This window comes from Puma concolor, chromosome B3, assembly GCF_028749965.1.
Source record: "Puma concolor isolate L17-30 chromosome B3, mPumCon1.1.hap2, whole genome shotgun sequence".
NCBI lineage: Eukaryota > Metazoa > Chordata > Mammalia > Carnivora > Felidae > Puma > Puma concolor.
In genome coordinates, this window is record NC_141672.1 from 91,689,231 (window position 1) to 91,703,248 (window position 14,018).

Below are 14,018 nucleotides of genomic sequence, written 5' to 3' on the forward strand. Positions count from 1 at the left end.
CAGGCCAGCTAGGTGAGCTGAATGAGGGTGTGGTGGGAATTACCACCCCTATTCTTTTTTTTTCGAATTTTTTTTTTCAACGTTTTTATTTATTTTTGGGACAGAGAGAGACAGAGCATGAGTGGGGGAGGGGCAGAGAGAGAGGGAGACACAGAATCGGAAACAGGCTCCAGGCTCTGAGCCATCAGCCCAGAGCCTGACGCGGGGCTCGAACTCAGGGACCGCGAGATCGTGACCTGGCTGAAGTCGGACGCTTAACCGACTGCGCCACCCAGGCGCCCTACCACCCCTATTCTAATGACGGAAGTAATCTCTGTAATCCTTTTAGGAATAGACTATTGCTTTCAGTTTACTATATTCCTAGGTAGAGGCATTTTAGTAGTTTCCACTTGATGTTTCCCAAGATAGCCCTCACTGGATGAGTTAGGGAACCAATGTGGGGATTTTGCCATCTGATGAGCATATCTATTCTAATTATGTATTCTGTAACTGGGGAAAAAACTGCAGAATGAATGAGTTCACAGACCCACTGGCCCCACTGTGAAATGGACCAGAGCTAAAATTCCATTGATCACCTGACCTCTGCAAGTTCTTACTCTGACTGGTAGATCTCAGTAGTGTTTTTGGTTCTTCTGGAATTAATGTCAGTTCAGAGCCAGTTTCCAGGCATCTCTAAAAGATCTGATTATGTCTTTTTCTCCAATGTACAGTTACACCCATGAGAGGCTGTAAGGGCCTCTGGATAAGACTGGGAGAAAGAGTAACATCATAAATTTTTGGCAATGAACATAAATTCTTCCTTAAGGGAGCCTGGCCTCCCCTTCATTCAAGGTTCAAATCTGGGAATTGACTGAGGAGCCATGATTCTGTATTTTTATGATTCAGATTAGACTTTTCTTCACTTGACCTAGAACTTTTCTTCTTATACAGATCAAATAAGAACTTAGTAGGCTTCTTATCTATTTTATTCTGTTAACACCATGATGGACTAGTCAACCCCATGAGTCTGCATGAGTCAGACTACTCTGATTGCTGCTTTGACCCTGCTGTCCATTAAGATAAGCACACTCACCTTTCCTTTAGTGCTGCCACTTGGCTCCTGCCACCCCATGATCCAATTCGTCCCATTGCATTTAAGTTTCACAATTCAGCAACTGCAGTTTGGCATCGTAAGGTCTGGCCTACAGAGAAGATCAATCACAAAGCTCTTCAAAGATGCTGGGACTCCCTCCCAAATTTATTTCTCACAGTCTTGTAAAACATTGGTCTTCTAGACCCTCCCAGGGTGGATGAATATGTCTAAAATGATAAATTCTCTCTAACATTCCAATCTCCATGAGCTTTTGCATCTCTACCTCTACATTACACCAAGGCAAGTCTGACATTTCAAACTTGTTTGCTGTGGGAACTTTTTAGTCCACGTATCAGCCAACCAACCAACCAAACTGTTAGAGCACTTTCTAATTCCCTGAGATGCAGTATCAGATGCAGAATCTCTGCTTAGTGAGCCCATATCAGTAAATTCTGAGGGATCCAACTTTATGTTCCTTCTACCATTATCCGACACCCTTATTGTCCAGTCCCACACATGTTCTCCAATTTCTGTCTAAGTTAGAAAACTCAAGTAGTTCTTTTGGAACGTAGTGCACCTCCTCACAGGCCACACTTTGTACCTCACCTTTTAGGGATCTGTTGAGACTTTAGTGTTGTTAGGTCTAGAAGCAAAGAAGGGTGGTGGGGCCCATCCCAAGGAAAATTAGCATTATTTTGCATGGAAACTACCACAGGGGAGGCCATTACTGTTTCCTCAGGCAATGCAGAGTTAATCTCCTCATATTGGGTGGAAAGGCTACTTCCACTGGCAAAGAAAACTCCTCAGAATGTAGGGCTCAATGTCTCCAGCTTTATCAGAGTCTTCTCACATATCCCCATGATAACCCTTAGGATCCCATTCCTTCCCAATCGGTACCCTCACTTTAACAGCAGACACCCTTGTATTATAATCCAGCCAGTTGTAGGATGAGATTCTGGTTTTGATTCTCAGCAATTTCAGCCCTCAACTACAGGAGATAAGCATCTCCTTCAGGGAACACAGAGACTTTCAGGTCATTTGTACATTTGAGCTGGGAATTTGAATGCCTGACCTCATCCTTTTCTTTCACTGCATTGTCCAACAACATTAGGAACAGTAAGATAATCTCATTATATTTGTTAGTTTGATCAAAATGTTTAAAAGAATCATATGCAAAGAGATCCAGATCCTTGCTTCTTATAAGTGGATAATTAGGAATATCCAGTGGTGGTATTTGTGTGTCTGTATTGCCAGATCACACCATGGACTATCGATGTTCTCGTCACTACTGGAAATAATCTTCAAATTTAATCAGGCTAGAGAGCGAATTCCAGAAACCCCAGAACCAATTTAGAAAACTCATCCATAAAACAATCTCTCTCTAGAACTACTGTCTCTGTACCAAGATCTCACTAACGAATTCTATAAAATACTTAGGAAAAAAATTAAATTATCTTAGTTAATAAAGGAGGAGAAAATATTTCCAAACTAATCTGATGAGGCCATCATAATCCTGATAATAAAACCTGACAAAGGCATTACCAATTATAGAGCAATAACTCTCGTAAGTATGGTGTAAATATCCCTAACAAAACATTAGCAAAGCAAATGCAGTAATTTCTAAAAATGATAATGCACCGTGGCTAAGTGGTATTTATCCACGTAATTCACCAGTGTTTTAACATTTAAAGTTCAATCGGTGAAAGCTACTATAGTGTCAAATGAAGGAAGAAAAGCACTGTGATGTGTTGAACATCATTGTTTTAATATATAAAGCCAAAACATATGACTAATTGTAAAATCCATTCATGACATAGAAAAAGAAATTCTCTTAGCAAGCTTGGAATAAAAGAAATTGTCTTGGCAAGCTTGAAAAAAGACATCTATGAAAAATCTACAACTTGCATCATACCTAATATTACTAAGATTGGGATTTATGTATGGTCTGCTCTTATCACTTCTAGTCAACATTTTATTGCAGGACTTGGCCATTGTAATAAGTGAAGAAAAAATAAAACACATATGGATTGGAATGGAATTAGTTAAATCATCCCTATTCAAAGACAACGTGACTTCTTTTGGTAGGAAAAAAAAAAGAACTAAGGAATTAACAGCAATAAAATCTTCTCAAACCAATAAGTGAGGTTCATAATACCTGATGATACAAGATCAATGTACAAAAAACAATTATATTTATACATACTATGAGTCAACAATTGGAAAAGAAAATTTTAAAAATTCATTTTATAATTATATAAAAATACTCATAAAGTAAATAGGAATACATTTTTTAAGTCATGCAAAACTTCCATTTTTAAAACCACAGAACATTAATGGGAGAAATGGGGAGACATATCCATAGCTTGAGAAACCTAATATGTTTAAGAGTCCATTTCCCCAAAATTAATCTATAGGCTGAATCTAATCTCAATAAGAATCACAACATTCTTATCATTCTTATCACAACATTCTTATCTATTCTAGCTTATCAGTTAGATAAGCCTGTACTAAAATTTATATGAATATACAAAGGGCCTAGAATTTTCAAAAACAATCTTGAAAAATAAAAAGAATAAATGTTGGAAGGCTTGCACTACCAGACTTCAAGACTTATTATAAGTTATATTGATCAAGACAGTATGTCATTATCATAAAGATAGACAAATAAATCAATAGAATAGGAGAGAGGATCCAAATGAGCCCACATTAATATAGAAAATTGACTTGCAAGAAAGGTGACAAATAACTTCAATGAGGAAAGAACAGTCTTCTCAACAAATAGTCCCAGGACAAATAAATATTCATATGGAAACAAAAAATAATTCATACCATACACAAAAATTAGTTTGTACTGCACGATAGACCTAAACACAAAAATTAAATTGATAAGGCTTTTAGAAGACAGTGCACATGTGGCTCAGTTAGTTAAGCATCCAACTCTTGACTTCAGCTCAGGTCATGCTCTCACGGTTCATGAGTTTGAGTGGAGCCTGCTTGGGATTCTCTCTTCCTCTCTCTCTGCCCCTCCCCTGCTTGTGCTCTCTCTCTCTCTCCCCCCCCCCCCAGAATAAATAAAAACAAACTAAAAAAAAAGACAATATGCAAGAATATTTTTATCATAATTAAAAACATTAAGAACATGGATAGGCAAGCTGTAATATCAGAGAAAAGTTTTCAAAAATATACATTCATAAAACATATTTGACAAAGGACTTGTATCCAGAATATATTCAGAGTTCCCATAACTCAATAACAAAATAAAAGTAAATTTAATAAAAATATGGACAAAAATGTGAACAGACACATCACAAATTAAGTAATACAAATGGCCAATAAATATATAAAACGGTATTCAGCATGATTAAAATCAGCAAAATGCAAACAAAAATGACAAATTACTAAATATCCAGTAAAGTGGCTAAAAAGTAAAAGACTAACAACATTGATATTGTAAGGACCTGGAACAACCAGAGCTCTTATGCATTGCTGATAGGTATGTAAAGTGATATGACCACTTTGAAAAAAATTTGGTAGTTTCTTTTAAATTGCTTATTTTTGGACCCAGCATTCTACTTCTAGGTATTTATCTAAGAAAAATGAAAACATATGTCCGTACAAAGACTTGGACAAAAATGTTCATAGCAGCTTTAATCACAATAGTTCAAACTTGGAAATACTCCAAATGTACATCTGCAGAAAACTGGATTAAACATGCTACTGTATGGCCATAAAACAGAATACTACTCAATAATAATGATGAAAGACTTGTTAATTCACTCAACAACATGGTGATTCTCCCAAATAATGTGCAGAACGAAAGAAGCCAGACACAAATAGTACATGTGGAATGATTCCATTTATGCTAAGCTTTAGAATAGGCAAAATTTATCTGAAGTGAGAAGAGACTCATAATACTATTTGCCTAGATTGGGGTGAAGGGCGGATGAGTGGAATGGGACACTGAAAAACTTTCTGGGGAGATAAGAATGCCCCATATTATGATATAGGTGTGGAGTGTGAGTTACTCAGTTGTATCTATGTTTTAGGATTGTACATCTATGATTTGTATAAAGTTATATGCCATTTCACGCTTCTTGGTTTCAGTTACCTGAAGTCAATGGTGGTCAGGAGCAGATGTCCTCCTGACATATTGTCAGAAGGTCAGTAGTAGCCTAACGCTTCATCACAACATCTACACCATTCACCTCACTTCCTCTCATCATGTAGGCATTTAATCATCTCATATCATCAAAAGAGGAAAAGTGAATACAGTGCAATAAGATATTTTAGGAGAGACAGAAAGAACACATTTGCAAACTCAGTATTTTGCTACAATTGTTCTATTCTATTATTAGTTATTATTAATCTGTTACTGTGCCTAGTTTATAAATTAAACTTTATCATGGGGATGTATGCAGAGGAATAAAACATAGTATCGTGTTCAGTACTATCCACGGTTTCAGGCATCCACTGCAGGCCTTGCAAAGTATTCCCTGGGAATAAACGGGGAAATTACTGTATTTTGGTATGTAAAATTTACTTTAAAAAAAGTAATTAAAATACTACTACAATTAATAATAATAATCAACTGGTAGGTACAAAATGGATGAAAATATAGAGAAAATCAGAATGGAGGAATACTGATAACTGTAGAAGCCAAATATTAATTGGTTCATGGGGTGTCAGTATTCTATTTTATTTACTTGTTAATAAGTTTTAAATTTCCTATAATAAAAAGTTAATAATAATTTGATAGGCAATACAAACAGTAATCCTTATTATATTTTATGTAAAAAAAATCAAATTGCTTACATATTATATATAAAAATAAAAGATTTTTTTAAACTTAAAAAAACAATTGGAACACATCAAAAATAAGAAGACAAACAGCTCAATTCAACAGAGGTGAAAATTTGAACGGAAACTTCCCTAAAATACACAGATGGCCAGTAAGCATGTGAAAATATGGTCAACATTATTAGTCATTAGGGAAAAGGCACATTAAAATCACAATGATAAATCACTACACACCCATCAAAATAGCTATAGCAAAAAACATCAGCAATACCTAATGCTGACAAAGGTATTGAACAACTAATGGGAATGCAAAGTTAAACGTACACTTTTCAAACTCCTTAGCAATTTCATTCCTAGATATTGACACAAGGAAAACAGAAACACATGTCCACAGAAGGACTTGTAAAAGGATGTCCATAGCAGTTTTACTCCTAATAATTAAAAAACTGGATGGGGCGCCTGGGTGGCTCAGTCAGTTAAGTGTCCCACTTTGACTTAGGTCATGATCTCATGGTTCATGAGTTTGAGCCCCACATCGGGCTCTGTGCTGACAGCTCAGAGCCTGCAGCCTGCTTTGGATTCTGTGTCTCCCTCTCTCTCTCCCCCTCCCCAACTCGTGCTCTGTCTCTCTCTCTCTCTCTCTCTCAAAAGTACATGAACATTAAAAAATTAAAAAAAAAAACTGGAAACAAATCCAATATTTATCAACTGGAGAATGGGTAAACAAGTTTTAGAATATCCATACATTGGAAAGTGTTTCAGCAATAACAAGGATACAAATGATATTCACATCATGGCTGAATCTCAATAGCGTTGTATTAAGTAAAGGAAGCCAGAAACAAAATATCACACATTCTATAATTCTGTTCATTTGAAATTCTATGAAAGGAAAAAATAATCTAGTGATGGAAAGTAGATCAGCGATTGCCAGGGTTCAGTAGGTGGGAGGAGGAAATTGGCTGCAAAGGAGTAAATGAGAACTTGTTGGGATGAAGGAGATACTTGGTCTCGTGATTGTAGAAGCAATACTGTAGCCATATACATTTGACAAAATTCATAAAATCAGACACTTTAAAAGGGCAGATTTTGCATGTTTAAAAAAAAGTATTGGGACTGTACTTTTACATACTCAGGATCTATCTTCCATGGGAAGTTTAATTTTCTCCCTAGTACCGATTCTGACAAAATGACAAGTGTGATCGCAGAAACGACAGCAGTATAAAACCCATTAAACATGACATAGAATGGAAACTGGGCTTATGCTTTGGCACAGGCACCAAAAGTCTCAGGAAACACGAAGATCTGCTTAAACTCAGTCCTCTGTGACTCCGTCACAGTAAAACCTCCTCCCACTGGAATTGCTAACGGACGGCGTGGCTTTAAATACACAGTTCCCAAGTCAGTTCTAAGTAAAGGCCGACTTCCTACTTGCTGACAGTACCTTATGGTATCAAAGTGCTTCCGCAAGAAGTTGTTTCCTCGTGCTATTTCACAGTTTTCTGTCTTTCTTCTGAGTCAGAGAAGGAGAAATAGCTCAGTTGTTGATATCTGAATGGATGAAAATGAGGCACAGAAATAACTTGTCTATATTGAGAGACAAATGAAGCTAAAAAGGCAATGATTTGACTAGTGATGGGATCAATGTACCCACAATACTTTTCGTTTCTTTTTTTTCTTTTTAATTGTTTTAAGGATGAAAAATTCAAACAGTATCCCTGAGAATTCAGGAGATGAGTGATATTCGTGGTATTTTTAAGCTCCTAGCTGTCATTTTTTTTTTTTTCCTGTACCAGAGGTCATGGAATGCAAAGGGGGAAAAGGGGTGTTCTTGATTTTTCGTATATCCTCATCTACAGGAAGCTGGCAATTCCAAGCGGCTGACGGTTTCCTAACAGTGTTTACAGCCAATTAGGATATTTGGACAGCAGCGCACAGAAGATCTGACAGAGAGGATCTGGGTTGTGCCTGCTGCCAAACTCAGTGCCCACAGTCACCCTTCTCAGGCTGCTTCTCAGAGCTGTGTCCTAGCAACAGGTATTTTAGAGATAAGAATGTGTGTATGTGTATCTCTGTGTTGCGGAGGGGGCGGGGAGGTGTTGAAGCGAGAAAAGGGGACACCGGAAGGCAGTGAGTTCCTGTTTTCTCTACAGTACTCAGCCAGGTACATTCACCATATTTAGTAAGTCTGACAGCCCTATGTCAGAATTTGGTGGGAAATCTCTCTCACTTTCCCTTCTTGCATCCCAGTGTTCCTCCCACTGATTCCACCTCCAGCTGAGGCAAGTGCTTTGTGGAAAATGGATTGGCAAAGGAAAGGATGTATCAAGGCAAGAAGACCTCCTGGCCATTGCAGTGAACCGGGATCAACCAATAGTGATTATGGAGATGTGAAAAAGTTGAAGATACAAGAACAATTCAGGAGGCAGAACGGAAAGGTCTTGGTGATTCAACTGGGTGTGTGAATTAGGCAAAGAATTCTTGCCTGAGCAACTGACAGACAGCAACATTTTCATGGAGCTAGAAAAACAGAAAAAAGATGCTAGCTGAGTTGGGAGTGACAGGGAAGTAGAGCCAGGTAAGGGATACATGTGAAATCCAACAGCAGTCTTCAACTGTGCAGCATACTTGTGGCCCCATGGTTTTTTGTTTGTTTATTTAATATTCTATGTGATGCTCTCCAGCCTTCTTTCTGTACACTTTCATGCCCACTTGCTTCACTTCCTCCATCCACTAATACACTTATATTTAGCTTCTTTTAGTTCCTTGAATGTTCCTTGCCCTACTTCACATCTGTCACTTTGCAAATGTCTTCCTTGCTTGAGTGCTTTTCTCCCTCCTTCTAGTCCTCTTTCCATGGCTCACTCTTCAGTTTCCCACCTAGGCCATCGTTTTCCTTGGAAGCCTTCTCTGTGCCATTCCCAACCTCCCCATGCCTACAGGAGGCAATGCTTTGAGCTACTTCTACTTCCTCCATCATAGTGCTTATCAAAGTATTGAAATTGGACCCTTAATTGTCTGTCTCCACCTCTCTATTGTAAGTTCTGCCAGACAGAAGCAATGTTTTCCTTGTCAATAAATGAGCCTAAAGAATCACAATAAAAGTTAAATACATATTAGTATAATTGAATATTTTAAAAAGGATCTATCAAACATAAAACAAAAAACGTACAAAGGAACCCATATTCTCAGCCTTTGTATTCATTATGACATATCTTCATTTATATAAATTTATGTTTCAATTATAATTTATAATAATAATTATATATATAATATAATTATATTTGTATACTATATCTCTTATATACCTATACATATTATTATATACATATATGCAGTTGTCTCCCCTTATCCACAGGGGATATGTTCCCAGCCAATGCCTGAAACCATGGGTAGTACCAAACCCTACCTATACTGTTTTTTTACTATATATATATATGTATATATATACTATATTTTTTACTATATATATACTATACTATACTAGTATACTATATACTATAGTATACTATATATAGTATACTATATATATATACATACATATATATATAGTATACTAGTTATATATATATATATATATATATATATATAGTATACTATATATATATACTAATATATATTACTAGTATACTATATATAGTATACTATAGGATATAGTATACTAGTATAGTATAGTATATATATAATATATACTATACTATAGTACTATAGTATTATACTATATATACTATACTATACTAGTATACTATATATATATACTAGTATACTATATATAGTATACTATAGTATATATATATAGTATACTAGTATAGTATAGTATATATATTATATATATATATATATACTATATATAGTATATATATAGTATACTAGTATAATGTAGTATATATAGTATATATACAGTATATATACTGTTTTTTTACTATATATAGTATATATACTATATATGTATATATGTATATATATACTATATATATATACTATATACTATATATAGTATACTATATGTATACTATATATATAGTATATATACTATATATATACATAGTAAAAACAGTATATATATATATAGTATATATACTATATGTATATAGTATACATACTATATACTATACTATATACTATACTATATAGTATATATACTATACTATATAATATATACATACTATATACTAGTATATAGTATGTATACTATATACATATACTATATGTATACATATATACATATAGTATATGTATATAGTATACATACTATACTAGTATATAGTATGTATACTATATACATATAGTGTATATACTATATATATATATAGTATAGTGCTATAGTATATATATAGTATAGTATATAGTATATAGTATATATATATAGTATATATATATAGTATAGTGCTATAGTATTATAGTATTATAGTATATATGGTATATACTATAGTATAATACTATATATATATATATATATATATATATATATATATATATAGTCTAATAACTGATAGGGAAGTCTGGGTGGCTCAGTGGGTTATGCATCTGACTCTTGATTTTGGCTGAGGTCATGATCTCATGGTTTGTGGGTTTGAGCCCCCCCTTCGGGCTCTGAGCTGACAGTGTGAAGCCTGCTTGGAATTCTCTCTCTCCCTCTGTCTCTGCTCCTCCCCCTACTTATGCTCTGTCTCTCTGTCTCTCTCAAAGTAAATAAATAAACTTTAAAAAAATTAAAAGAACAATAATAACTAATAATAAAGTGGAACAATTATAACAATACACTGTAGTAAAAGCTTTGTGAATGTGGTCTCTTTCCGACTCTCAAAATACCTTATGGTATTGCACTCACCCTTCTTCTTATGATGATGTGAGATGATAAAAGGCCTATGTGATGAGATGAGGTGAGGTGAATGATGGAGGTATTGTGATGTAGTGCTACACTACTATTAGACTTCTGAGGATTCCTCAGAGAGAGGATCACCTGCTTCCAGACTGGTTGCCAGCCGGTAACTGAAATTGCAGAAAGTGAAATTGTGGATAAGGGAGGACTACTGTATGTGTGTACACACACACACACACACACACACACGCACACACACACACGTAACAGACTAAGAATTAGGAAATAGAATTCTATATGAAATTTTATCCTTGAACAGCAGAGTGTGGCCTTATATATGACATTCAAATACTTTGGGTATAAATTTTATCATCTGTACAAATAAGAGGATGAGAAAAGTTTTGTTTCTTCAGATTTAAGATTATGTAGATGTATAAAAATAAGCAACAGAGATAAATCTAAGGCTTGTCAACTGCCAGATGTAAACATAGATTTTCAAAAATAAGATAGGAATTGGGGTGATGTCCAATAATATGGGAGAGTAAATGGATTTCAAATTTCTGTCAAAAGCAATATTAAAAGTATTATGACTTCTTAAAAAATTATGACTGTATTCTCCAAGTTTGACTTTGTATTTTAGAAATATTTAGGTAAGCCTAGCACTAGACTTGTTCTTCAAGATCATTAAAGCGCACCATAGTACAGAATACTCAACTGGATCTAGTTAGTACTGGGAAAGACCTTCCACTAATATTGAATATTAATGTAGGGCAAGATGGAGACTGGAGATGCAAACAAAATACTTGGATACTACAATGATAAACACTAATATAATAGCACCTCATTTCCTAACAAATGTATAATGGTTCACCAATACTAGAGGAAGTGGAAATCCTGTTGACTGGTCTGGAACCAAAGAAACACCAGTTGAGAAAGACACACAGAGATCCTTTCATTCAATCTCACTTGAGTTTGTGACTTCTTGAAACACCCTAGCTGTACGACTTGCTCTTGAGTATTTCTGAGGAGGCTGGAAGCAACTAATTCCCTCTTTGGACAACACTATCTACTGCAGAGTGTTTTATTATCCTCCCCAAAGCTTCCATTCACTGGTGTTGGTCCTGCCACTGCGGTCAAGCAAAAACATCAAGTATCTCTTTCATGGGACAGCCTTGAATTAAGCAAATCTGAATGAATTCCCAATTTTGTATTTCTATGCAACATAAAAATATGACAATCAAAACCTTTTTTGAACTATATATGAATAGAAATTTAATTTCCTTTTTATTCACTAAATTACAGAAATTAAAGTTTAGCTTAAATTCTGATTCACGTTTTTAAACTGAAGCTACCCTCTTTTAAGAGTATCATACCACCTTCTTGCCTCTTTTCTTTAGTCTGACTGACATCAATAACCAGTCTAATTGCTCTCGTTCTTTGCTTTTCAGTGCGTGCAAGGTGGGTGGTCAGTTTGTATGACATCTGGCATTAAATGCTTGCTGAGTTCCCTCTTTTAAGAAATAGCTTGATCTATTTTGCTGTAATATGCTGCTAGTTGAGGTATACTGGCGAGTGGAGGGAGGACGGTATGAGCTGAAGCGACTTTTGCTTTCTAAAGTGTGTTGTAATACAGGGCTAAGAAAACAACAACTATAAACAGTGAATTCTTTGGAGGAAGACCAGACCTAATTTTGTAATGTGGCCTAGAAAGTTACTATCTAATAACCTTCATTAAATGAGTTAATTTCACTCAGCCCTAGGGTCTTCATCTATAAAATGGGAATAATATTGACTTTGCAGGCCTGTTGTGATAATTAAAACGAGGCACTTTAGCACACTTCATCTAGTAAAATGCCTGGCTGTTGCTTCTCCCATTTCAAAGCTAGTGCAGAGTTAGAAACTTTATCTCTTAGCTCTCAATAGCTTCCCCAGGCCTCTGCGCCCTCCTAAATAGTATGGCTGCCTAGACAACTCTTCAGCCCCACATTCAGGCCGGGGGGCATCATTTGCTCTGAGCTCTTACCTCCTCCAGCTGGATGATTCTAAAATGAGAGCTCCCTGGCATTGGTGAGGCGACAGACATGAAATGACCTGCCTTACTCTCATCCCTCAGAATAACGGTGCCGGTAGTTCACAAGCTGTTGAGGAATTAAATATTCCCATGATCCAGTTTGGATGTCCCTGAGTAACTGACCCTGCTCTGCCCCTCACAGCTCTCTTCGTGGTCTTCTTGGGATGGCTTTGGATGACAGAAGCCTGATGAAACTGCCCAGTGAACCAGAGGAAGGAAATGTGTACAGAATATCGATCATGTGCCAAGAAGTGTGCCAAGTCTGAGCCTCAAAAACATTCATTGATGGGGCATCTGGGTGGCTCAATCGATTAAGCATATGACTCTTGATTTTGGCTCAGGTCATGATCTCACAGTTAATAGGATTGAGTCCCCCATCTGCCTTTCCTCTGTCAGCACAGAGCCTGCTTGGGATTCTCTCTCTCTCCCTCTCTCTCTCTGGCCCTCTCCTGCTAGTGCTTTCTCTCTGTCTCTCTCAATAAATAAATAAGCTTAAAAAGCACTAATTGAGATATTCACGCATTCATCCATGCATTAATTCATTTATTCATGAAAAGCTATCTCAAGCCACCTCCAGGCCAAATTGTGTGTGACAGTCTTAGAGAAGAATTTATAATATAGTAAAAACCACAATAAAATGTGTAAAACATAGAGAAATTATACAGTTAAAGGAATCTTTACTCCCTAGGGTTGGGAGATCCTGGAAGAAATGACATAGAAACTGAGGTTGGAAAGGGAACAGGCTTTTAGGCTTGGGAAACATGAAAACACAGGAGGCCTAGCCTGGCATAGCTTGTTATAGTATAGAAATATCCATACATTGATATTACAAAAGCTTGACGTGCAAAAGGAGAATCTGAAATAGCTTAGGCTAGAAAGAGGGTGTCATGAAAAATGAGACCAAAGACATAGAATTTAATCGAAAACTATGTTGCTTACCGAGGAAGGAAGGAGGGAAATCTCGTTGGCTGGTGGTTGGGCTGCTCATCACATTTCAGTTCCTTCACATGATGAAATCACAGGCTTTCTGGCCAAAAGAAAGTTGTAAAATAAATAAGTAATGTACAACATGATGACTGTAGTTAACCCTGCTATATGGGATACATGAGAGATGTTAAGAAACGTAAATCCTAAGAGTTCTCGTCATAAGGAGGAAAGAAGTTTTGTTCTTTTTTTCTGCCTTTTCTTTTTATTGTATCGATATAGGATGACGGATGTTTATAAATTCTACACCTGAAATGAATATTACACTGTATGCT

At 36.0% G+C, this 14,018-nt stretch overlaps 1 long non-coding RNA gene across 1 annotated transcript; it reads right to left on the minus strand.

Annotated features, from left to right (window-relative positions):
- Positions 1 to 1,068: 1,068 nt before the first annotated feature.
- LOC147580206 (uncharacterized) lies at positions 1,069 to 7,412 on the minus strand. The gene is made up of 2 exons (XR_015251899.1): positions 7,311 to 7,412; positions 1,069 to 1,181 (listed from the first exon to the last, which is right to left on the minus strand). It is a non-coding gene; the product is annotated as an uncharacterized LOC147580206 (long non-coding RNA).
- Between the last annotated feature and the right edge of the window lie 6,606 nt (positions 7,413 to 14,018).